This window comes from Dipteris shenzhenensis, chromosome 12, assembly GCF_047967505.1.
Source record: "Dipteris shenzhenensis isolate YYH24624 ecotype China chromosome 12, Dip_SZ_1.0, whole genome shotgun sequence".
Lineage (NCBI taxonomy): Eukaryota > Viridiplantae > Streptophyta > Polypodiopsida > Gleicheniales > Dipteridaceae > Dipteris > Dipteris shenzhenensis.
This window is the reverse complement of record NC_141607.1, coordinates 17,736,059-17,759,233: the sequence shown is the minus strand read 5'-3', so window position 1 is coordinate 17,759,233 and position 23,175 is coordinate 17,736,059. Positions and strand designations below refer to the sequence as shown.

Genomic DNA, 23,175 nt, shown 5'->3' with positions numbered 1-23,175 from the left:
AGCAAGCTTGGAACACTTGGGAAGCCTGGGAATCCAAATCACAGCAAGAGATGGCCTTCTAGTGGCTGGAAAACAAATTGCAGCAAGCTTTGGCTCTCTGTGGACACCCACACGTGCAAAGGGGCAAGGAGTTCAGTGCTGGAATAAATTGCAATTCACTTGGGAGATGCGGGGGAGCAGTAGAAGATGAAAGTAAATTTTCAAAAAATCTAACTTACTCTTTATGAGAAAGCTTGGCATCATATCTTATGGCCAGGGGACATAGTTTTATTCACGCGACTTGTACAGCACCTTGGGTACCCTTTGTGGTGGAAAGTCACATCTCGTCAGCAAATGGATTGGGTGCTTGACATGCTAAAGAAAAAATTGGAATATTAGAAGCTGGTCACTTGGCCATATATGTGTGCGTGTGTGTGCGTGTGTTCGGAAATCTCACTTGTTGCCTTTGAATTCTAAAGATTGGCATAGTCTTGTATGGCCAGGGGAAATTGTCCCGCCCACTCAACTGGTACAGGCTTGGTTATCCTTTGGGCTGGACTATTACCCATCGTCAATAGATTGATTGGGTTCTTGCCAAATTAAAGGAAAAGCTGGAATATTGGAAGTTAGCTACTTTGCCTTTGCATATCCGGCCTACATTTAATTTTATCTGCCATTGATCTTTTTTACCAAAGGAGATCTTACATCCGTTATCTACCATTGATCTTTTTTACCAAAGGAGATTGTACATCCTTTATGTCCACCATCATGGAAAATTTTTGGCGTTCAAAACATGGCAGGAAAAGCTTGCAAGTTGCACTTGTTTCCAGTACAGCAGTTATGCTCACCAAAATTGCATTGGTGGTTGAATATTCTTAATATTCATGTGCACATTCTGGCTCATAAGGGAAAAATGATGCTGCAGTTCCAACATGGTTATCACCCTTGGGTTGCTATGATGCACTTCTTGCTTCTTCAAATTACTACTACTGCTTTTGGTTATTGGCAACCTACTCAGTGGGATTTTCTGTTGGGCAGTGTTGAAGGCAAGGTCAAAGGTTTCTCTCTCGTTTCCCAAATGTTTTTGGATTGGAAACATATTCTCTCGCATTTGGCTTTGCATGGCCGTGACTCTTTGCAGGGTAACTCTTTGAGAGCTGAGAGCATCCACTGGTCACTGGTTTTTTCTCTATCGTTGGCTTTGCAGGAGCCCAGACGCTCATATTTTCTTAATTCAAAAGGGATCTCCTCTGTGGCAGATGTCATTCATGATGAAACTCTTCTATCCTTTCCTTTGGCTGCTGGAAAATATGGTTTAGGAATGCATTATCGTCCTGTATGGCATGCCATTACTCGGATGCTTCAGCCTTTTCAGACAGTACCGCCTTTAGAACTTCAAGACAGGCTTCAAGATTGGACTCTTCTTCTAGCACACTCGTGCGTTCGTCCTTTGAAGCTGTCTTGTATTACAATGTCATCTTTATATAAAGTTCTGCTATCTCCACCTTGGGCGTCAGATGTGCTTATCAGATTTGGTGTTTGCAGCGTCTAGTCAAATGCGTCTAGTCAAATGGTGGAGGAAAAGATTGAAACAGTTTTGGCACTCCAAGGTCCCTCTTAGACAACATGTCTTTTTAGGGCGTGTTTTGTTGGGGGTTTTTCCATCTGGACAGCTTTTATCATGCATACGTATTGCTCTGGCTATTTGTCGTCGGTGTTTGGTTCGGAGGGAGTATATGTCTCATATTTTTTGCCATTGCCCCGAGACACAGGACTTCTTGGGCATCATTCGGCAGAGATTGCGACTAAGATTTCCTCAGGCTTCTTTCAGGAAGCTTTTTTGCCTTTTTGGCATATATCCTCGACGGTCGGATTTTGAGTTGTTCTTTACCTAGGTTCGCTACTGGGCAGTCTAGACTCTCTGGAAAGATAGAAACCACAGAGTCTTTGGTGATCCTATTTTTTCTTCTTTTGTCGTTCTTTGCAGCAATCGCTCTTTGATCATCTGCAAATTCACTACATAGACTATGATGTATATTTGTCCTACACAGAGATTTTCTCTTGATGTACTTTTCCAGCTTCCCAGTTTTGGGATAGCTACCTTGTAATATAAAGCATGTTTTCACCCTTAAAAAAATGTGTGTGTGTGTGTGGTGTGGGGTTGCAGGGAGAGCGTAGAGTCTGGACAGCACCAGCTATGGGGTCCTAGGCTTCTAGGCCCTCGTATGCTTCCTTCTGGTGCTACATCAGCCCTTCGGGTTGTTTGCCAGGCCTGAGGGCTGCTCCTGCTTTTTCTGCCTTAGCTTGCTGCGCATGAGCCCTTGTTTGCTGCCTCGACTATTAGTTTGCCGTCTCCTCTTTAGATTATATGTTAGTTACCGTATCTCAATTCTAAAGCATAAGACAGTTATCCCAACCTCATGGCAAAGTCCTTTCGCTTAGCGACATAATACTCATTCCCTAGCGTAATCATGTCTATGGGAAATCCCCTGGAGGTCTGTTTGTCAAGATGGTTGGTGCGATAAAGAGTGCAAGGGGTTAAGTAGCACAGGCGCTCTAAGTCCGGACCAAGGCACCCAAGCTGGTTAGGATCAGTATAACACCAGCACTCTCAATGGGTGTAATGATTTCTCTTTGTTTAAATGGATGTAATATTGCGGTAGGAGGTCCAATTCCCCACATGTGAGCCCCCAAATGAGGAGGACCTAGGGGCTCGACACCTTGCATAGGCATGGTGTGATGGAGGTGCCATGTGGGCTTATGGCCTAGCTACCACATGGGCACAGGAGGCTGCCATCTGTCACAAGGACAGCATGGAGTGATGGAGTGTGAAGCCACCTGAGTTGCACAATTAGGCCAGCAGACGTGAAAAGGCAGGGCCCAAGCTAGGGCAAGTACATTGACCAGCAGAAGGGCGTGGAATGGGAGGGCTTGGGGCTTACATAGCCCCAGCATTAGGTGGGCCAGTCTTTGGCAGTTGGTGGGACCTATACAGGATCAACAACAGGGCCATCAGAGTGGTAAGATTTGGCTTCTGGTTGGCCAGTTCAAGGGTGAGGGGCCCTATTGGGGGTGCTGATATTACACCTAGTCTACCTTGCAAGTAGAGTGTTACGCTCTAGCCGAGGTAGCATGACCTCGGAAGAATCAGTCGACATTTCCCTTATAGGATCTATTTTTATAATATATGTGTTTGCGCTTTATGTAAATGATCGGGAGGGATTAATGTCAAGGTCCTAGGTGAGGGCTGATAGCACCAGACTAGATAGATCTGAGACCAAGGGCCTAGTGCAAAGATTGTGCCTAGGGGCAAGGAATTAAATGCATCCCAAGAGGGGTGAAATGTTGCATTAGGAAGGCCCTATATGGATGACATGTGGCATCTAGATCTATCTAGGGATTTGGGGTCTGTCAAGGCTTGTGAGAGAATGAAAGAATTGAGGATTTACGTGATTTAGAGATTGCTCTCTCTCTCTCTTGTTGGGAAGCCTTGGCAGAATTGGCTGGGTGGAAAATCGTGGTGCTACTCCCGTGATCAGTAAGTAGAGGCTAGGAAAAAGAAATCAGGTTATATTTGGTATCAGAGCTCCGGGTTGTGTAGGGGTAAGGTATGGAGCGTAAGACCTGTGGGCAGCGCAAGTTAACGGGCTGAAGTGGTGACGGAGCAATCGTGGCGTTCGTGTGGGCCTACGAAATGGAGAACGCAGGCTTTCGGAATTGAAGTTTTAGCCTGGGTCCCGTAGGTTGGTGATTCGGCGATGCCCGCAAGCAAGTGACGGGTGGATGTGTGGGCTGGTCGACGTGCAGTAACGGGTTGACCGTTGGTAGGTACAGAATGAGCCGGTGTGCTCAAGTCAGTTGATGCAGGAATTTTTGGGCAGGGATTTACCTGAAGGGTCGCGTGAGCTCGTGAAGGACCTGTGTGCACGTAGTCCGGGGGAGTGGTCGGAACTGTCGATGCACGGATTGGTGGTTTGGAGGTGCGTAGCGGGAGCGCTGGTAGCGAATCACCCGAGGGTGGCGACTAGAAGACTGCCGACGAGGTCCGTGAGTGGTGGCGCTCACGTGGGAGGTTTTGACGTGCTGCAGTGATTCGACGCAGATGGTCCGTGGGCTGGGTGATATATATATACGTCGACAGTTCGTAGGTTGGCGTGGACAGCCCAATCTGAAGGATACGCGACACCAGAGAAGGCTTTTTATTCGCAAGCAGACAGAGCGTGGAGGCTGCAGGAATTGGAGACTCGAACTGCATGGAACAAAAAGGGGGTGTGGCTGTTCGTGGATGACCAGGAAGCTCTCTTCAAACCCCATTAGTTTCATGTTGTTTTTTTCCCCTCCTTGATTTAGTCTGGTGAGGCTATATTTTTTTGTAGATAGGACCTCGTGAATAATCAGCCTGTATGAGGCTTTAATGCTGTAGTAAGGACAGATTATGCTTGAGGATATGCCTGTGGGCTTCAGTCAGAGTAAAATGCAGTAGTTTCCCTAGTATAGGGAAAGGCGGGATTGAATATATATGCCTGTGTCAAATACGTAATTAGTGTGCATGTCAGATTGCAGGAGTTCCCTAGTATAGGGAATTGTGTTCAGAGTGTCAATTTGTGATTACAGTGTTCTAAGGGTGTTAAAAAAAAAAAAAAAAAAAAACCCAAAACAAAACACCTATTGATTTAAATGGAAGCAGAAGAAGGGGCTTCCAGGAGGGACCCTGGTGAATCAGGAGTCCGGCCGACCCAGCAGGGATCGCGCCCAGTAGCTCACACTTTATCTGGCAGAATTGCATTGCTGGAAGATGCCTTGCAACAGTTGTTAGCGCAGCAATTACAAGCCAATGCAGGGCAGTCCGAGCTTAGGAGAGCGATACATAGTATGTCTGCCAGACCTTCTCGAGAGGAGAAGGGAAAGGCTCCAATGGAACCGGAGTCTAGTGTCCATACGGTCGAGCCTAGGAAGGCTAAAGTGCCAATTATTGCCAATTACAGACCGGAAAAGTATTCTGGTCGGATGAACGACCGTAGCTCCGATGTCATTGAGACCTGGCTACACAAATGGGACGAGGCGTTCGCCATTTGTGAGATCAGAAATGACATCAAAAAGATCCGCGAGGCCACCCACATGTTTAGTGAGGCAGCGGATCGGTGGTGGATTAAACAACAAAAGGATGGCATAGCATCCACTACCTGGGAGGGGTTTAAAAGAGAGTTCAGGAAACACTTCTTACCTCCTGACGAGGCATCCCGAGCTTGGGATCAATATAGGAACCTGCGTCAGAGAAATTTATCAGTGGCAGAATACACTGATAAGTTTCGAGAGAGTGTAATGAAGGTTGACGAACCCCTGCCTCAATCAATCCAAGTGAAAGATTTCATATTTGGATTGAATGACCGAATAAAAATGGAAGTTCGGGCTAAGTACGCGAACACGCTAGATGATGCAATAGCTATAGCCTTGAACTACGAGGATGCCAAGGGCAGCAAGCCAAGTGGGTTTGCACAGGTCGGAACCCAGTATGGGTATCCGAAGAAATCTGGGTTTAAGAAGAAGTGGACTAGTAAAGGGAGTGGTTCGCAGCCGAGTGGTCAAGCCAAGCAGGCGAGACCGGCTGAAACTCCTAAACCAAGTACCACCATTGGAGTGAAGAGAAAAGTAACTCCAATGGCAGCCCGGGCTTGGTCTAAGTCTCCCTTGAACCCGGAACAAAGGGAAAAAGTGAGGAGAGAAGGCTTATGCTTTCGTTGCCTTCAACCTCATCAGTGGAGAGATTGTCCACGTAATAAAGATCGTCGGATGGCTGAGATGGTGATCTCAGAGTGCGACGTGGAGATGCAGGGAAGTCCCAGAGCGGAAGAGATGCAGATTCAGCTAGCGGGATCTTCTCAGAGGTTAGTACCTTGTTTGTTCTGTGTGTCTGTTACTAAGTTAGTGACGAGTGCACCTGATAACATCCTATCTAAGCCCGCAGCAACGGGGTATACAGCCTTCAATGATACGGAGTTAATCAAAATGAAAGGGCAAGTGGCCAGTCATGATGTCATTGTGTTGTTTGACTCAGCGTCAACTCACAATGTGATTAACTCCAAGCTCGTGAAGAGGCTGAAATTAAAGACAAGTCCATCTGACTATGCGTATACAGTCAGGATGGTTGATGGAAGTTCAACTGAAGTATGGGACCAAAGGGTTACCCAGTTGGAGCTTCAGATTCAGGACTATACTGAGAATCTTGATTTTGAAATAACCAAGCTTGCTCATGCGGATATAGCCCTGGGAATGGCGTGGCATTCTAGGAAGAATCCAGCCATTGATTGGAAAAAGCACGTATATCAATTCAAGATGAATGATGTGCTTTATGTCTTGCGAGGTGGAAAAGATATACCTCAGGGACCGTTGGTTTCCGTAATGGAAATCAGAAAGGCTCAAGTAGAGTTTTTATACCTTTGCACAGCATCGGTAGAGTCAGTGGATGAGTCTTCGGCTAGCACTGATGTTACGCAAAGTGGTGAGATGGCCAAGCTGGCTAATCTTATAACAGAGGAGTTCTCTGAGTGTTTTAGGGATGAACTACCTTATGGGTTACCTCCAGAGCGGAAAGTTCAGCATAAGATTGAACTGATCCCGGGGGCAGAACCTGTAAATAGACCTCCCTATAGAATGAGTTTTACGGAAGAAGCGGAGGTGCGTAGACAACTGGAAGAATACCTCAAGTTGGGGCAGATTCAACCAAGTTTCTCACCTTTTGCTTCACCAGTGATATTAAAGAGGAAAAAGGATGATACGTTTCGCCTCTGTATAGATTACAGAGCATTGAATAATATCACTGTTAAGCACAGGTATCCGATGGCTCGGATTGATGATTTGCTAGATGCATTACATGGAGCCGTGATTTTCAGTAAGATAGATCTTAAATGCGGCTATCATCAGATCCGGATTAGAGCCGAGGATGTGCATAAAACCGCTTTTAGAAGCAGGTTTGGTCATTATGAGTTTTTGGTGATGCCCTTCGGACTTACCAATGCTCCAGCGACCTTCGTCATGCTTATGAACGATTTACTACGTCCGTATATCGGAAAGTTCGTAGTACATTTTATTGACGATATCTTGATATTCAGTAAAAGTATTACTGAGCATCGTGAACACTTAAGGATAGTGTTCAGTACTTTGAGGAAAGCCAGTCTTTATGTAAATAAAAAGAAAACTATACTGTGTATGGTTAGGCTTGAGTATTTAGGGTTCATAATTACTCCACAGGGGGTAGAAATGGATCCGAAGAAAGTGGCTGCGATACTAACTTGGCCAATCCCTCAGAGTCTGACCGCGTTGCGATCATTCTTGGGATTTGTCCAGTTTTATAGAAGGCATATCAAAGGATATTCCGGAATAGTATCGCCATTGACTGATCTGACCTCAGATAAAGTACCTTTTGTTTGGGGACAGAATCAACAGGAAAGTTTTAACACCATAAAACAAGCTGTGGTCTCAGGACCGGTGTTAAAAATAGTTGATCCCCAGAAACCGTTGTTCCTAGAAACCGATGCAAGTGGCATTGCGGTAGGAGCAGTCCTCCTTCAAGAGGGAAGGCCAGTAGCCTTTGAAAGCAAGAAGCTTTCTCCCTCTCAAAGGAATTGGCCAACTCATGAATTGGAGTTGTATGCTGTTATCCATGCTTTGAAAACATGGAGGCATTATCTGTATGCTTCAGAGTTTTATGTGGATGTAGATCATGATACTCTGAAACATTTCTGTAAGCAGCCTGACTTGAGGGGCCGCCAAGCGAGGTGGGCAGAGCTCATGCAGGAATTTAATCTAACGATTCGGTACCGAAGAGGAAAAGACAATAAGGTAGCTGATGCGTTGTCTCGCATTATGCACAACCTGAGTTTCACGGTATTAGAGAGTGCTCTAATGACCGAGATCAGAGAAACTCAGAAGGTGGACGAGTTTGTCCAGAGCTTGTGGCCTAAGGCTCATGTATTAAAACCCGGGGAAAGTGAAAAGGATGACCTGGCATCCAGAAAAGGCCAAACTTATGCAAGATATACCATAAGGGATGGTATGCTAGTTAGAAATGGCAAGGTTGTAGTACCTGGTCAGAATGATCTCAGGCAGAGAGTCATTCGACAATGCCATGATAGCCCGTGTGCGGGACACCCAGGAGTCGAGAAGACATATGATCTCGTGAAGCGAGATTTCTTTTGGCCAAAGATGAAAAAGCATATTCATGAATATGTGACACGGTGTTTCTCGTGTCAGGTAAGTAAGGCCGAGCGGGTGAAGCCACCCGGACTTTTACAGCCCTTGGAAATACCACTAAGTAAGTGGGAGAGCATTTCCATGGACTTTATTGTAGGGTTACCTGCAACACAAGGAGGGTATAATTCTATCCTTGTGGTGGTTGATCGTCTAACCAAGATGGCTCACTTCATTCCGACTAGAGAGTCTGTTAGTGCCCCGCAAGTAGCGGATTTGTTTATTAGACATATATTTCGTCTGCATGGATTGCCTAGATCCATAGTGTCAGACAGAGATGTCAGGTTTACCGGTCACTTTTGGACTGCGGTATTTGAGACACTAAGGACTGAGTTGGGAATGAGTAGTGGGCATCATCCTGAGACGGATGGTCAGACGGAGAGAGTCAACCAGACTTTAGAGGATATGCTGAGAGCATATGTGTCATTGAGGCAACATACATGGGACAAGTGGTTGCCATTGTTGGAGTTTGCCTACAATGATAGGAAACATTCATCTACTGGGTTCAGTCCGTTTGAGCTGAACTATGGTTATAGACCAGCCAATCCGACTATAGTTGGAGTACCTCAGAAAGTGCCTAGTGCCGCGAACTTTGTAGTTCAGATGCGGGAGATGCTAGCACTTGCGAGAGCTAATATCCGCCAGGCTATGGATAGAGCCAAGGTGTATGCGGATGAAAATCGGTCTATAAGAGTATTTGAAGAAGGAGAAAAAGTTTTTCTCAGAATTCCTTCGCACTCGAAGTCGTTGACTTCAGGAGAGTGTGCTAAGTTATCACCTCGATACTGTGGGCCGTGGTTAATTCTGAAAAGAATAGGCAGTGTAGCCTATAAATTAGAATTGCCACAGGGGTGTAAGGTGCACCCGGTTTTTCATGTTTCGCGCTTAAAGAAATTTTTACATACTAGTGACTCACTAATCGAAGGTGTGGTTTTGTTTCAGGAGATAGAGGATATTGCAAGGCGCAAACCAACAAGAATCCTGGACCGAGGAACAATGCAAATACGAAATCGGAAGATACCCACGGTGTTGGTTGCATGGCATGGTCAGCCTCTATCCGAAGCTACCTGGGAATCCGTATATCAGTTGCGGAGAGTGTTCCCAGACTTTATCATCGAGGACGCTGATGTCTGAAGAGGGAAGGAATGTTACGCTCTAGCCGAGGTAGCATGACCTCGGACGAATCAGTCGACATTTCCCTTATAGGATCTATTTTTATAATATATGTGTTTGCGCTTTATGTAAATGATCGGGAGGGATTAATGTCAAGGTCCTAGGTGAGGGCTGATAGCACCAGACTAGATAGATCTGAGACCAAGGGCCTAGTGCAAAGATTGTGCCTAGGGGCAAGGAATTAAATGCATCCCAAGAGAGGGGTGAAATGTTGCATTAGGAAGGCCCTATATGGATGACATGTGGCATCTAGATCTATCTAGGGATTTGGGGTCTGTCAAGGCTTGTGAGAGAATGAAAGAATTGAGGATTTACGTGATTTAGAGATTGCTCTCTCTCTCTCTTGCTGGGAAGCCTTGGCAGAATTGGCTGGGTGGAAAATCGTGGTGCTACTCCCGTGATCAGTAAGTAGAGGCTAGGAAAAAGAAATCAGGTTACATAGAGTTTATACATACAAATAATGCAGATATTAAAATAAGCACACAAACACAATTTAGAAAATACAGGTACTAAATACCAACAGGTGTTACCTCACCTCTGCATACAACCTGATGTGTACCCCAAAATGGCACCCCAAAATGGCTGTGGATCTGCTCTACTCCCGGTCCTTCTCCCACTGCCGTGTGCTCCTTGTTGACCTTCGGTGGCTGTAGGGCATTTGGGGCCAGTGGGTGCACTGTGTACTATTTTCATTGAGCAGGGGCATTCTAGCCTCACCTTTGTTGTTGTGGAAGCTTGTTTCTAAGTTGTGCTAAGTGATTTAAGTGACTGAAGCTTGCATTGTGGCTATTTATGAAGTTTATGACTAAGTAGAAGAAGATCACTGCCCTTTTGTTTATCGAAGGCCGGTTTCAGTGTGCGAGAGAGAGAGAGAGAGATTTGTAATTTTTATTGAGACTAGGAATTTGTAATTGATTGATTTACTTAACCTATTTGGTTCTATGCAGGAACCTCTCCTACAAGGGAAAGCTTATTTAAGTGCAGAATGTTTATTATTTGGAAGGTTCACTCCATTTTTGGCTGGAGCTAAAGAATTTTAACAGGGGTCAATGGGTGCTCCCACAAATGACGTCATTTTGGGATCTGAGGAGGTGTGATTTTGGTATGTGAACGTGCACCTCATTTTGTTATCCCTTTGTAGTTTATGTAAACGCGAAATTGCTTGGCATTTCGCAATGTTTTCAAGATTCGCTCGAACTTTCGGGATACACGGTTGTACTGTAGTTACAGGAAAAAGGTGCATGGTATGCCCCTTTATGTAATAGGCCCAGGTTATGTAAAATGTGCGTAACATCTAAAAATGCACACAAGTGATAACTGTTTACCTGCCAGATGATATATTTGCCAGAATTTAATGCCTTGGTAAAGAGAACTTACATAAACTAGAGATCACCAATATGCCCCACTTAATGAACAATAAAGGGTCTTTCAAAAAACAATCTTTGTTTTGATGCATATGGGACTCTTAGGTTTTTGGTTGTTTTCAAGGGAACTTTTGTTTTCTATATTAAGGTTATGGATATATACCCTTATGATTATATATCAGCTCTATAGAGTGAAAATAGAGGATTCCTTCAAGCTATAAACTCAGAATCAAGATTGAGTATATCTTTGAGGAAGTATTATGACATTGCCACAAAATGGAGTCTTTTGTGTTGTCATAGAACAACGGGAAGTATTAGATCCTATCATGTAGCAAGCTTTCTACATTTCATACAAGGGTGTATGTTGTTTCTATTGTAAATATGAGCGAGCTTGTTGAGTTGGCAAGATTTCCATGATCATTTCTCGTGACATTCCCTTTATCCTTGATCTAGGCCTTTTTTTAATTGGTTGGATTACAAAGAATGTCTGATGGCATTTTTCTTTGCTCATATATTGTCCTCCTATGGATATGTAGTTTCATGACGAGGGAGGTGTGAGAGTAAGAGTGAGAAAGTAGAACTTGCATCATTAGATACTTGTAGGATGTGTCACTATTGGGCTTTTTGGGCATCCAACTCGAAAATAGAAAAATCGGCCTAGAGCTTCAGTTTGATGTGCTACATGATATCAAAGGGGAAGTTATAAAATTGTTTCAATACATAACTGTCTATATATATCTACATCTCTATCTATCTATCTATTTATCTATCTATCTATCTATACATCCATACATACATACATGTGTGTGTGTGTGTATTTTTCCTACATGGAGATTTTCTCTTGATGTAATATTTCGGCTTACCAGTTTTTTTTTCTGGGATAGCTATCTTGTAATATAAAGCATTCAAAGTTTTCACTAAAAAAAGTGTGTGAGACAGAAATCATAAAGTCTTTGGTGATCCTACTTTCCCAACTTTCTCTCTTTTTCACGCACTCTTTGCAGCAATCTATGATTGTCTGCAAACTCATTACATAGACTCTGATGTATGCTTGTCATATACTGAGATCTTCTCTTGATGTATTTTGGCACATCCCATTTTGGGATAGTTACTTTGTAATATAAAGCATCAAAATTTTCACCCCCCCAAAAGAAAGTGTGTGTGTTCGTCAGATAGATTACACTATTTACTTGCCTTACAATGAAATTTTCTGATCTTGTATTCACTGGTCTCCATTTTGGGGGCCGCCTCTTGTAATATAAAAATACATGGATTTCACAAAAAAAGTGTGTATGCGCGCGCGTGTGAGGAGAGAAGAGAGAGCTCCGACTTTCTCCGCCTGCTTGCTATTGGGCCTTCTAGTCCCCCGCGGGTTTTCTTCCATCCATAACACTCCCTTAGGGTCCTGCAACAGCCGTGACTCACCAGGGACTTTCTGTGCTGGCTGTTACCTGCTGTAAGGTTCTCCTAGCTTGGTCCTTACCTCATTTGCAGGTTGAAGGATTTTCAGAAATAAATCCTTGGTGTGATAAGACGGTCTGAGAGTTTTGGGTCTCTGTCCCTGGACAGGGATGTGGCTCAATGGTTGATATCCCTGCTCAAGGTTGCTTTGTTGAAGCTTGTTACAAAGCGACAGAGGTTTCTATTGAGTTATTTTTATCAATGCCCAATATAAGCGACAAGTTTTGGAGGAGAATGTGGCAGTGGATGGATTTTGGGTTGGTAAACTTGGGTCCTTGGTGGTTTGTACAGATCCATTGTATTTACCTTTGATGACAACAGTGCCTTATGATAGTCGTGCTTATCCTCACTCTTCTTGTGGTTCTCTTCCTGATGATCTAGGGAATGATTATTAGGAATATGGTGGTCTGCCACAGTTTGGTGTGGCCATGCAAGAACAGCTTTGAGGTTATGCCACACTTACTAGTTTGTAAATGTGTACATACCACTTAAGTGCCTTACATATAATATACACAGCTTCTGCAATATAAAATAAATGGAGGCTGCTTTGGGATTATATTACTGCTCATAGGCTACATGTATTTTATGCTGGAAGGACTTTCTTTTTAGGGGTTGCTATGCTGGTTTATACTGATTTACAGCCCCAGATGGTTTATAATGACCCGCATGGTCGTTACCTTAGTGTTAGATACTTTTCCATGTGGAGATTTAAACAACTCCCTTGGCAATGAGGACGGTAGTATGCATCGTTCACATATGATGGGGAGAGAGGGATGCTTGGACACTCATCCTTGATACTTTACATGCTTGCTTTGGTTTCAGAGCATGATTTGCATGGCATTGAGTTTCCGGGAGGCACAACTTCTGTAAGCCAAGCTTTTGGCGATGATTCTTTTTCTTCCTACAAAATTCGGAGGTTGATGTTAGGAGGCATATTATGCGTGCACTTCATTTATTTGGTCTTGTTGGGACGAAATGGAATTTGAATAAATCAAAACTTTAGCCTTTATGTCATCACATCTTTTGGCCTGGCCCCTTGCTCTCTCCTAATTAGGTTGTGTACCATTTGGGTTACCCTATTGGGTGGCATATCTCTTTGCCATAAGAGAGACGTCAGTGCTACAAAAGCTGTTCTATAAGCTATACTATTGGAAACTATCTACTGGGCCATTGAATGTTCGCCTTTGTATTGTGCAATCGGTATTCATGGCTCATGTGCAATTTTATTTGCCACTTATTCCTTGATCTTTTCTGGATATTTTGAAATTTATTACTAGGCTATGGAATGCTTTTGGTATACCAAACAAGATCGTGAGGCAGTTTGTCTTCTCAAATGCAATTATGTTTGTTCGCCTAGGATTTTAAGTTCTTGGTAGGATTTGGGTACAAATGTTTTTTACTTACAAGAAATACCCATATCTAGCGAATATTCTTCAAGCCCTTCATCTACTTGCTATAATTTTTTAATATTTCAGCATAATCTTCCTCATGAAGGCAAGTTGCTCTCATGTCGATCTTACTCTTCTCTTGGATGATGGAGATTATATTTATACTAGGCTTCCAATTTGAGGCATTTGCTACTATATTCTCTTTCTAGGTTGATACTCTAATGTACTTTGTCCAAAAGATTGGAGATATGCAGTCCATTTGATTCATCTATTAGACACAATAGCCTGCGAGAATTGATACTTGATACTTTCATGATCGTTCTTCACCTTAGATTATGTCCCATAAAGATAATGCTTCCAAAGATCGAGAGCATCTACCACAACTAATAATTTCTTTATACTTTAATTCAACACCTTAAAGATTATGGATTTCAAAGGCTATGGGATGGTCCTTTTGGATAAGAATTGCTCCAATAGACCCACCACTTGCATCAGTGCACACTACAAAGCTCAAATAAGAAAGAATTAAGACTAAGAAGAGAATTTTGCTTCCTTTAGGCTTTCCAATGCTAGTTAATGTGTCACATCCTCGGCGCAGTGCCAAAAAATATGAGACACCTCTAAGCCAAACGACAACAAATATCGGGAGCGATAGTTGGCGTGTTCGAAGTTGTCTCGATGGGAGAATCCCCTATAGAATGTGCCATAAAAAGACTTGTTGTCGAAGAGGGACCTTGGAATGCCAAATGTGCTTCAATCTTTTTCACCACCAATTTGCTAGACGATCCAAATGCCAAATTTGATTTGCCCTAGTTGTAGCCCATGCTAGAGGCAATGGAACTTTATATAGAGAGGACATTGTAATATTTGAGAGCTTCAAAGGATGAATGGACGAGTGTGATGAAAGAAGAGTCCAATCTTGAAGCTTGTCTTAAAGCTCTAGAGGTGATACGGGCTAAAAGTGCAGAAGCATACGAGTAATAGCTTGCCATATAGGGCGATAGTGCATTCCTAAACCATACTTTCAAGCAACCTAAGGAAAGGAAAGGAGAGTGCCATCATCATGAATGACATCTGCCATAAAATAGATCCCTTTGGAATCAAGGAAATATGAACGTCGGGGCCTACAAGGCCAACGGTGGGGAAAAAACTCGTGACCAGTGGATACTCTCAGCTCTCAAAGAATTGCCTTGCAATGAGTCACGGCCATGCCAAGCCGAATGGGAAAGAATATGATTCCAATCTGAAAACATGCGAGAAATAAGAGGACAATCTTTGACCTTGCCTTCAATGTGACCTAAAAGGAAGTAGGCTGCCAGTTTGAAAGTAGGCGTTGGTTAATGAGTTTGGAAAATTTAATATCTAAATTAAACTACACTTTCAAACTAACTTATGCCTTGCTCCATAGAATTTTTTCTTTCTCACAACTAGGGTATGCTCTATTAGTTTTTTTAAATATTGTTTGTAACTAGACGGATTTGGAAAAACAAATTCCACAATCATTAACCTATTGCAAGATCTTAAAATCTCAATCTTTGGTAGATTTGTAGCTTCATTCATCCTAAAAGCAATGTAATTGAAAACATTCAAATAATAGATATGCAATGCTCCTTGAAGAAATCTAAAATTAGTTGTTTTTTTAGCATGCTACTTCGTCTTTAGTTTATATAAAGGATTTAGTTCTTGTTTGGGAACCATCTGGAGACGAGTATGGTAAGAGGAGTCAAACAAACCATATTTCTCTCTCGTGTTCACTTTTGTCTCTTTTTTATAAACCTTAAAGAAATTACAACTCATATAGCTTCTTTTCGAAGGGTCATTTTTTGTGTGTTTGTATTCTCATCGCTTCTTTGAGCATGCACTTGGATAATGATTGAAGAGTTAGGTCAATGATTCTCATCGCTTCTCAATCAAGCTTTTGTTTGTATTATCATGCTAGCAATGCTCCCTCTCTCCTTACAGTGGTGTAGTGTAAGAGTTAGGTCAATGATTGAGAAATCAACCCATTAGTCAAAACAATAAGGTTGCTAGCATTGGTTAGTAAGCCTAGCTACTTGGCCAATCAGTATGATGGTAAAAATCAATACAATGATTTGAATATGAAGCGTATTGTGGATCTGTCTAGTCAGCCCATTGATTTAGAGACTAATGGTCGAGCCATATGCTTGCTAGGTTGATGAATATATTTTATGTGAATTGGGAATTTTCTTATATTGAACTAAGGTTTTCTTATATTTAGTGTGTTGGAAGTTCGTTAATGGTCTTTAGGCTTTATAATTATAATTTCAAACAATGATATTGCAAACATGTTGAAGATATGGGTTTACGATCTACCTCTAACATGTGGTTACTAAGCCCATATAGTTGTACTTGGGATTTATAGCTAAGAATCATGGCGTTAGGATCTAGTAGAAGAGCTTTGAGCATTGTGATTTTAGGTAAGTCGAGACTTAATCACAAGAATGTGTTGCAAGAGGCATATAACTCGATGAGTTTTGAATGCGTTGCTACATGAAGCAGATGTTTATATCTTTGTGGGGTAAATGTCCCATTTGTTAGTCATTTGGAATCTATAACATTGCAAGCGTAAGCAAGTTTGATAGCCTAAGGTCTGTGTGGGAGTCAAGTATTTCTCTAAATGAGGACTTTGAGTGCCATAGAAGGCATTTGTGGTAAAATTGATAATGTTATTAATCTCATAATGTGGTATGAAGGATAATAATTTGTTTGCCTAGACAAATTCATGGTAGACAATCTTGTCATTGTAAATTGGAGGAAATTTAAAATGGTTAATGCTATAGCATTAAACCAAAAGAGATGGCTATTGTAGTATAAGATCATTTAACCAAAGGAGCTTATAGATCTCTGACTTCAATCCATCCATTCATAATCTCATATTCGTTGATTAGAGAAGGAATTCAAGATGTGGCTTGTCTAATTTTCAAAGGATACAATTGTCTTTGTGATTAACTTTTCTAAAGCTACTTATTTCAAGAACAAGATGAAATACAGAGTGCACATTGATAAAGAAAGGGCAGATAATAATTTCAATGCATGTCACATATAAGCATCTTTTTTGTTTTATGATTGATACTACATTAGGAAAGAAGGGAACTCATTTTGGGGCCCTCTAAGAAATTCACTATTCACCTATTTTTGTTCCACTCAAAATATGGGAAATGTCATAAAATACGGATACTTAATGCAAAAATGCCAGTCTAGTACTCAGGCTTCACATTAAAAGCATATATAAGATCCTTGATTTTTTGTCCATAATTTGATGATTTTGACATCCCCAGCGTGTCTGGAGCAGGCCAAAATCTCCAAATTGACCTTGGAGACATAGAAAATCGACACCCAGAGGCTCAAAAAAGGGCAAAAATGTTCGGAATGGGGGATTTGCACAAAAACGCGATTTGGCCAGTTGCCGCAGTGCCAGCTAGCCAAATCGCGTTTTTGTGCAAATCCCTCATTTCAGATATTTTTGTCCTTTTTCGGACGTTCGGGCGTCGATTTTCGGTGCCGTCTGGGCAAATCCTGTTTTGTGTAAATCTCCCATTTTGGACCTTTGGACGTCGATTTTTGATGTCTCCAAGGTTGATTTGGGGGTTTGGCTCGCTATGGACGTGTTGATGATGTCAAAATCATAAAATTTTGCACATAAAATCATATTTCGAAGATCACGTATGTTAGACATAATAAAAGAAAAAGATTTTGAATATGAATTATTTATATTTTTACATGGTTTTTGGTATTTTTCCAACGTCACGTTAGTCCTCTTCTGATTGGTTGAGAGCTTATTTTTCTAAACCCTAAAAGGCTCCAAAATGAGTGTCCTTTTCTCCTAATGATTTGTTTATTGACTCAAAGGAGTTCAAGAATTGCAACACATATATATCTTCATTTTAGATACAGGGAACACAAGATCTTATGTATCCAAAATGTTGTTCCGATGGACTAGCAATATAATAACTATTGACTCTCTGCCAACATGGACTAAAGTAGCACAGAATGTGTGTGTCGAGTAACGGGGCAAAGCTCCGCTTGAACTTGCATAAGGCTAGTAAGAATCTCTTTAAGGAATCCAACATGCATGTTCTACATGCAAGTTTTACATATGATTCTTACATGCCACATGCAACTCGTCACTGTTAAATGTAACTTTTATATGTGCATCTTAGATGCAAGTTTTACATGTAGAGAGAGAAAGTCTTACAATTTCTACATGTAGAGAGAGAATCTCTCCAACTTGTATAAATATCCCATAATGGAATAAAGTCCATACTCTTTTGGGTATTGTGTTGAGTTTTACTTTGTTGTTCCATGCAATTGTCTCCAAGTGTCCATGCTCCCTTGCACTCCACATCCAAAAGCATGTCCTAATCTTTTCTTCTACTTCTCTCTTCTTCAACCTTGCAACTCCTCCTCTCCCTCTTCTCCTTCCTTCTCCTCACTCTCCTCCATCCCCATGCTCTTATATCTTCTTTCTCTCTCACTCCTATGCTCCCCATAAACCCTTACCCTCTTTGATTAGAGACTCAACCCCTGATCTCCATGACCAACAAGGGATACGAGTTCTTCACCATGTACTCTACTTTGAACCTTGGATTCTCCTTCTAACCATGAAACCCCTTCTGAACCCCGGAACCTCTTTTGAAGATTGGAATCCCTTCTAAACACTGAACCTCCTAATCCTTAAACTCTGTCTAAACCTTTCAATCCTCGATCCTTCATTACTCTAACCATGTTGATGAACGTTCTTTTCACAAAAGTGTGCACTATGTTTGCTTCCGACACTTAAGTCTATGTCTCTCGCTGAAATACGACTCGAGGTCCTAAGCTACACTTAAACTACAAACAATGACACTAATATATCTATACGTGACAAAAAGCGTTAGAACTTTGCATACCTTGAACACCTTGCTCTTCCTACAGAAGCCATGGGAAAGAGCAAACAATCACCAAGTATAGGAAACAAAAAACATTGGATGTGGTTAGAATAGTACTTTCTTTCAATAAAAAGAAGCTTGTAGATTCTACTTTGTCTCAAGGTTTAAATCCTTGATTGGTTTAAAAATGATGTGGAATTTCTCTGGCTCTTCTCTCCCACCACTTCCCAATAGATTAGGTTTCTCCCGTTGTTATAGTACTAAAGAAGAATGGCAAGGTTAGAGTATGTGTTGATCTAAAAAAGGTAAATGCAGTGATCCGTAAGGATCATTACCCACCACTGTCCTTCACAAAGCACATCCTGGAAAGGGTCGCAGGCAAAGAAGCTTATAGCTTCTTGGATGGGTTTTCAAGGTATAATTAGGTGTCCATAGAACAACAAGATCATCATAAAATGGACTTTACCACGGAATGGGGGGTCTATGCTTCAAGGGTGATGATCTTTGGACTCACCAGTGCACTCTTAATATTTCAACGATTAATGATCACTGTGTTCAAGGAATCCCTGAGGGATTTCTTAGAAGTTTTCCTGGATGTTCACTCTAATTAGGGCGATCATCTTAAGTATTTGAGATTGGTTTTCGAAAAATGTTGTTTCTATAGAATTTTCCTCAATCCCATGAAGTGCCAATTTTGGGTGAAACATGGGGTAATACTCAAACACGTAGTGTCCAAAAATGTGATCTTCGATTATAGCAAAATCAAACTAATTTTGGAGTTACCCCCACCCACCAATGCAAAGGGCTTGTAGTGGTTCACCGGGCATATGGGTTATTACCATAGATTTATTTATAGTTATGTAGAGATTGCTTGCCCTGTGTACAAATTGTTGATTATGGGTTCGATGCCCTAACCCTAACCCTAACCCTAAATGGGTTTGTATATGTTCTACATTTTCAACTAAATCTAGTGTATAGTTAGTCATTTGTGGTGTGCTCTTTCTCTAGCTGTGCCCTCTCTCCTTATCTCCACTCTTCTCCTCTCCCCTCTTCGTATTTTGTCAGACCCGTGCCAACGCGTCTCCATACCTCATAACTAGGACATCATGCCATTGACTAGAGTTCTCAATGATTAGCCCTTTGAAAAGTGGGGAATTAATTTTGTGGGTCCTATCAGTCCCATTGCTAAGGGAACTCAGGCCCGTTATGTTATTGTGGCCACATATTATTCCACTAAATGGGCAGAGGCCAAGGCCACCAGGAAAGCGGATATGAGGGACACCACGCAGTTCCTGTATGAGAATGTGATATCCTAATTCAACCTCCCACTCAAGATTGTGAGTGATAGAGGAACACACATCATGAATGATACAATAAAAATACTAACGAGTGAGTTCCTTATAGTGCACTGGAAATCTACTCCCTACTATCATTGAGCAAAGGGATAGACCGAAAGCTCAAACAAATTCTTGTGCCGAATGATGACATGTATGGTTGAGGCCAGCCACAACGATTGGGAGCATAAATTCATCATTGCACTATGGGCCTATCACACGGCATGTATGGTTGAGGCCAGCCACAACGATTGGGAGCATAAATTCATCATTGCACTATGGGCCTATCGCACGGCCTACAAGGTGGAAACAAATTGCACACCTTTAGCATCACATTTGGGGTGTAGGCAGTAATGCCCATGGAGTTTATTGTGCCCAGCCTTAGAGTCTAGAGTGGCGGTTAGGGGTTGCATATCGATGAAGCCATTCCCGAGCAGTTAATCGAGCTTGAAAATCTTGATGAGACTAGGCTAAGGGCCACCTATGGCATGAGGGTGGAGAGGCTACGCTGAATGGTTTGATTGCAACTTGTGTAATAAGAACTTAAAAGAAGGCAATATCGCTCTTTTGTATAGCATTAGAAATTCCAAGCATAAACTCAAATATCGCGGCATGGGTCCTTATCAAGTAGTGGAAATAATGCCACAAGGGTCCTGCAGATTGCCACTCTCAATGGCACAAAAATGGATGGTCATGTGGGGGTTAAAGGTCACTGTGCCTTTACCCCAGTTATGTACAATACTCAAACACATATATAAATGAATGAAAAAGAAGATTAGGGTGGTTCTGCACCCACCAAAACTTGTGTGGCTCTCTATCTCTCTCTCTCCTTCTTCCGTTCTTGCTTCCGTTGAGAGCACTCTCAACTGGTATCAGAGCTCGGGTGATCTAGCTAAGCGTGCGTGAATGCTTGAAGCTCAGTAGCTCTGTGGGAGGAAGGAGAAGCTTTGTGGGAAGCTTTGTGGGTGACTTTACTTGCATCCGAGTGTGCAGAGACCTTGGAGGAACCTTTGGAAAAGTCACTTTGGCTTTGTGAAGTGGTTTTGAGAGCCTGTTAAGAGCTTTCAAAGAAAAAGTCGTTTTTTGAGCTTTTTCCTGTTCCGTTCGATGACAGAGACTCCGTATTGACTTGTAGAGGCAACTATTGCTTGCTTTTGGTGTCCACATTACTTCAGGAGCTTGGAAACACCTTCATTCTTGAATCTGGGATCATTTCAGTGGATTTCTGACTCACTGTGTCAGTTCCTGCGTTTTTTGCCCGGGTGTTGGAACTCAAGTTTGGAGCAACCATTTGCAGATCTGTCAATTCCGGTGGACTCAGGAGGTCCTAAAACTTCTATGTTGCTCATCATTCGCACTTCGGTGGAGTTTACAAACAGCTCTGTTTCCAAAAACGTTTTTCAGTCCGTGTGTTGGACCCAGTGATTGAGACCATGGTTTCCAAAACCGTCTGTTCCATTGCGTTCCGGACGCCCAAAAACCCCTACCTGTCAGTTCTTGCGCAATTCGGTGGAGGATTTTCAGAGTTATAGATCTCTGTGTATTCGATTTCGTCTCTCTGTTATGCATTTTTCATTCTAAGGTTTTGAAACCTTAGATTTATGCCACATGGCAGTGGATAAGTGTTGACTCCCATTTCTCACTCATCGGTTGGGATTTTGGAGTTCTGGCAGAAGAGATATATTTGCAGATTTTCTTGCTGAGTCCGATTATGCAATGGTGCCCATGTTTTGAGGCGTCTCAGGTTCTATTTTTAGTAGCGCTCATTACCGTGGGACTATGATTTCTTGAGCATACCTTATGCAGATCACTCTGGTTGCAGTTTGAGCAGTGTAGTTTGAGCAGTGTGCGCTCATTCGTGGTATGCATTGGGTTGCAATGGACGATTTATAGGCCATTTGGATGCATTGCGGTCCTTGTTGGATGTGCTGATAGGCCCAAATTGCCTTGTGGAATGCTATTTTTTTATGGACGCTTTGCACATGGATGCTATTTTATGCAGAGGGACAGCTTTGACACATTGCAAGTGATGCACTGATAGTGCTATGCTCTCTTGGATGAGATATTATTGATGCATATGCCAGTGGACGGTGTTTATGCTTGAGTCATTTGGCACTTATTGGCATTTCCTTTTGGGCCAGATTTGCTCATATGGATGCATAGTATATGCACATGAGTCAGATGCATCTTTTGATGCTTTGAGCTTTGAGTTTTGGTGATATTTCACTCTATTGTGGCATACATATTTGGGTGCACTTGGTATTTGGTGTGATTATCTCTTGCAGGCACTAGCATTTGGGATTTTGCTTTATTTGCATCATGGCATCCTCTTCCATGCCTGAAAATCCATGCCTGAAAAGGAGTTTTTCAGCATTAAAAAGTTTGATGGGACAAACTTTTCTTTGTGGAAAGAATAGATAAGGGATGTGCTTATTCAAAAGAAGCAGATTAAACCCTTGGCAGGGATTGAAGCTAAGCCTGCAAATATGTCTGAGGATGATTGGAATGAGTTGGATGCATTAGCAAAGTCTACTATTAGAGTTCATCTTGCAAAGTCAGTTTATTTCGCAGTAGTAAATGAGCAGACTACGGAAGATTTGTGGAAGAAACTGTGTGCCACTTATGAGAACAAAACTGCCTCTAATAAAGTTTACCTCATGAAGAGGTTGTTTGAGCTGCAAATGAAGGAAGGGGTCTCCATTGCTTCTCACTTGAATGAATTCAATATTATTTTCAGCCACCAGCTTCAGGCTCAGAAAATGAATTTTGATGCGGAGACTAAGGCAATATTTCTCTTATGTTCATTGCCATCCTCATGGGATACCTTCCGTACAGCTGTCAGTAACTCTGCACCTGGTGGAGTACTGAAATTTGATGATGTTGTGGGTAGCTTGTTGGCCGAGGAGATTAGACGGAAGTCTATGGATGGCAACAAGCAGGATGCAGCCTTAAATGTGTAAAGGGGCAGATCACAGTTCAGGGGGAAGTCCCAAGAAAGAGTGAAGTCACGTAGCAAATCCAGGGCACGGAACATTGAGTGTTACCATTGTGGCAAGAAGGGCCATATGAAAAAGGATTGCTACAAGCTGAAAAGAGAGCAAAAGGATAAGAAAAAGAATGCAAATTGGGGTGCAAATCAAAAGGAAGAGAGTCCAAGGGAGGACAAAGGAAAAGTGAAGATCGAGGAGATCAATGCAGTCACACGTGATAGTGACAATGATGTTCTCTTCATGTCTAGTTTATCTGCAGAGTTGCTTACCACTTCAGATGATGCATATTCCCAAGATTGGATTTTGGATTCTGGTACTTCATTCCATGTTACTCCCCATAGGGAATGGTT

The 23,175-nt window shown here is 42.2% G+C and overlaps 1 protein-coding gene across 2 annotated transcripts in view; it reads left to right on the top strand.

Annotated features, from left to right (window-relative positions):
* LOC147895914 (DUF21 domain-containing protein At2g14520-like) overlaps positions 1-10,801 on the top strand; it is a 109,493-nt gene extending 98,692 nt beyond the window's left edge. For both annotated transcript variants that reach the window (XM_087382431.1, XM_087382430.1), the window contains one exon: positions 10,347-10,801. The gene's annotated coding sequence lies outside the window, so the exon portion shown is untranslated. The remainder of the gene's footprint in view (positions 1-10,346) is intronic.
* Positions 10,802-23,175: the final 12,374 nt, after the last annotated feature.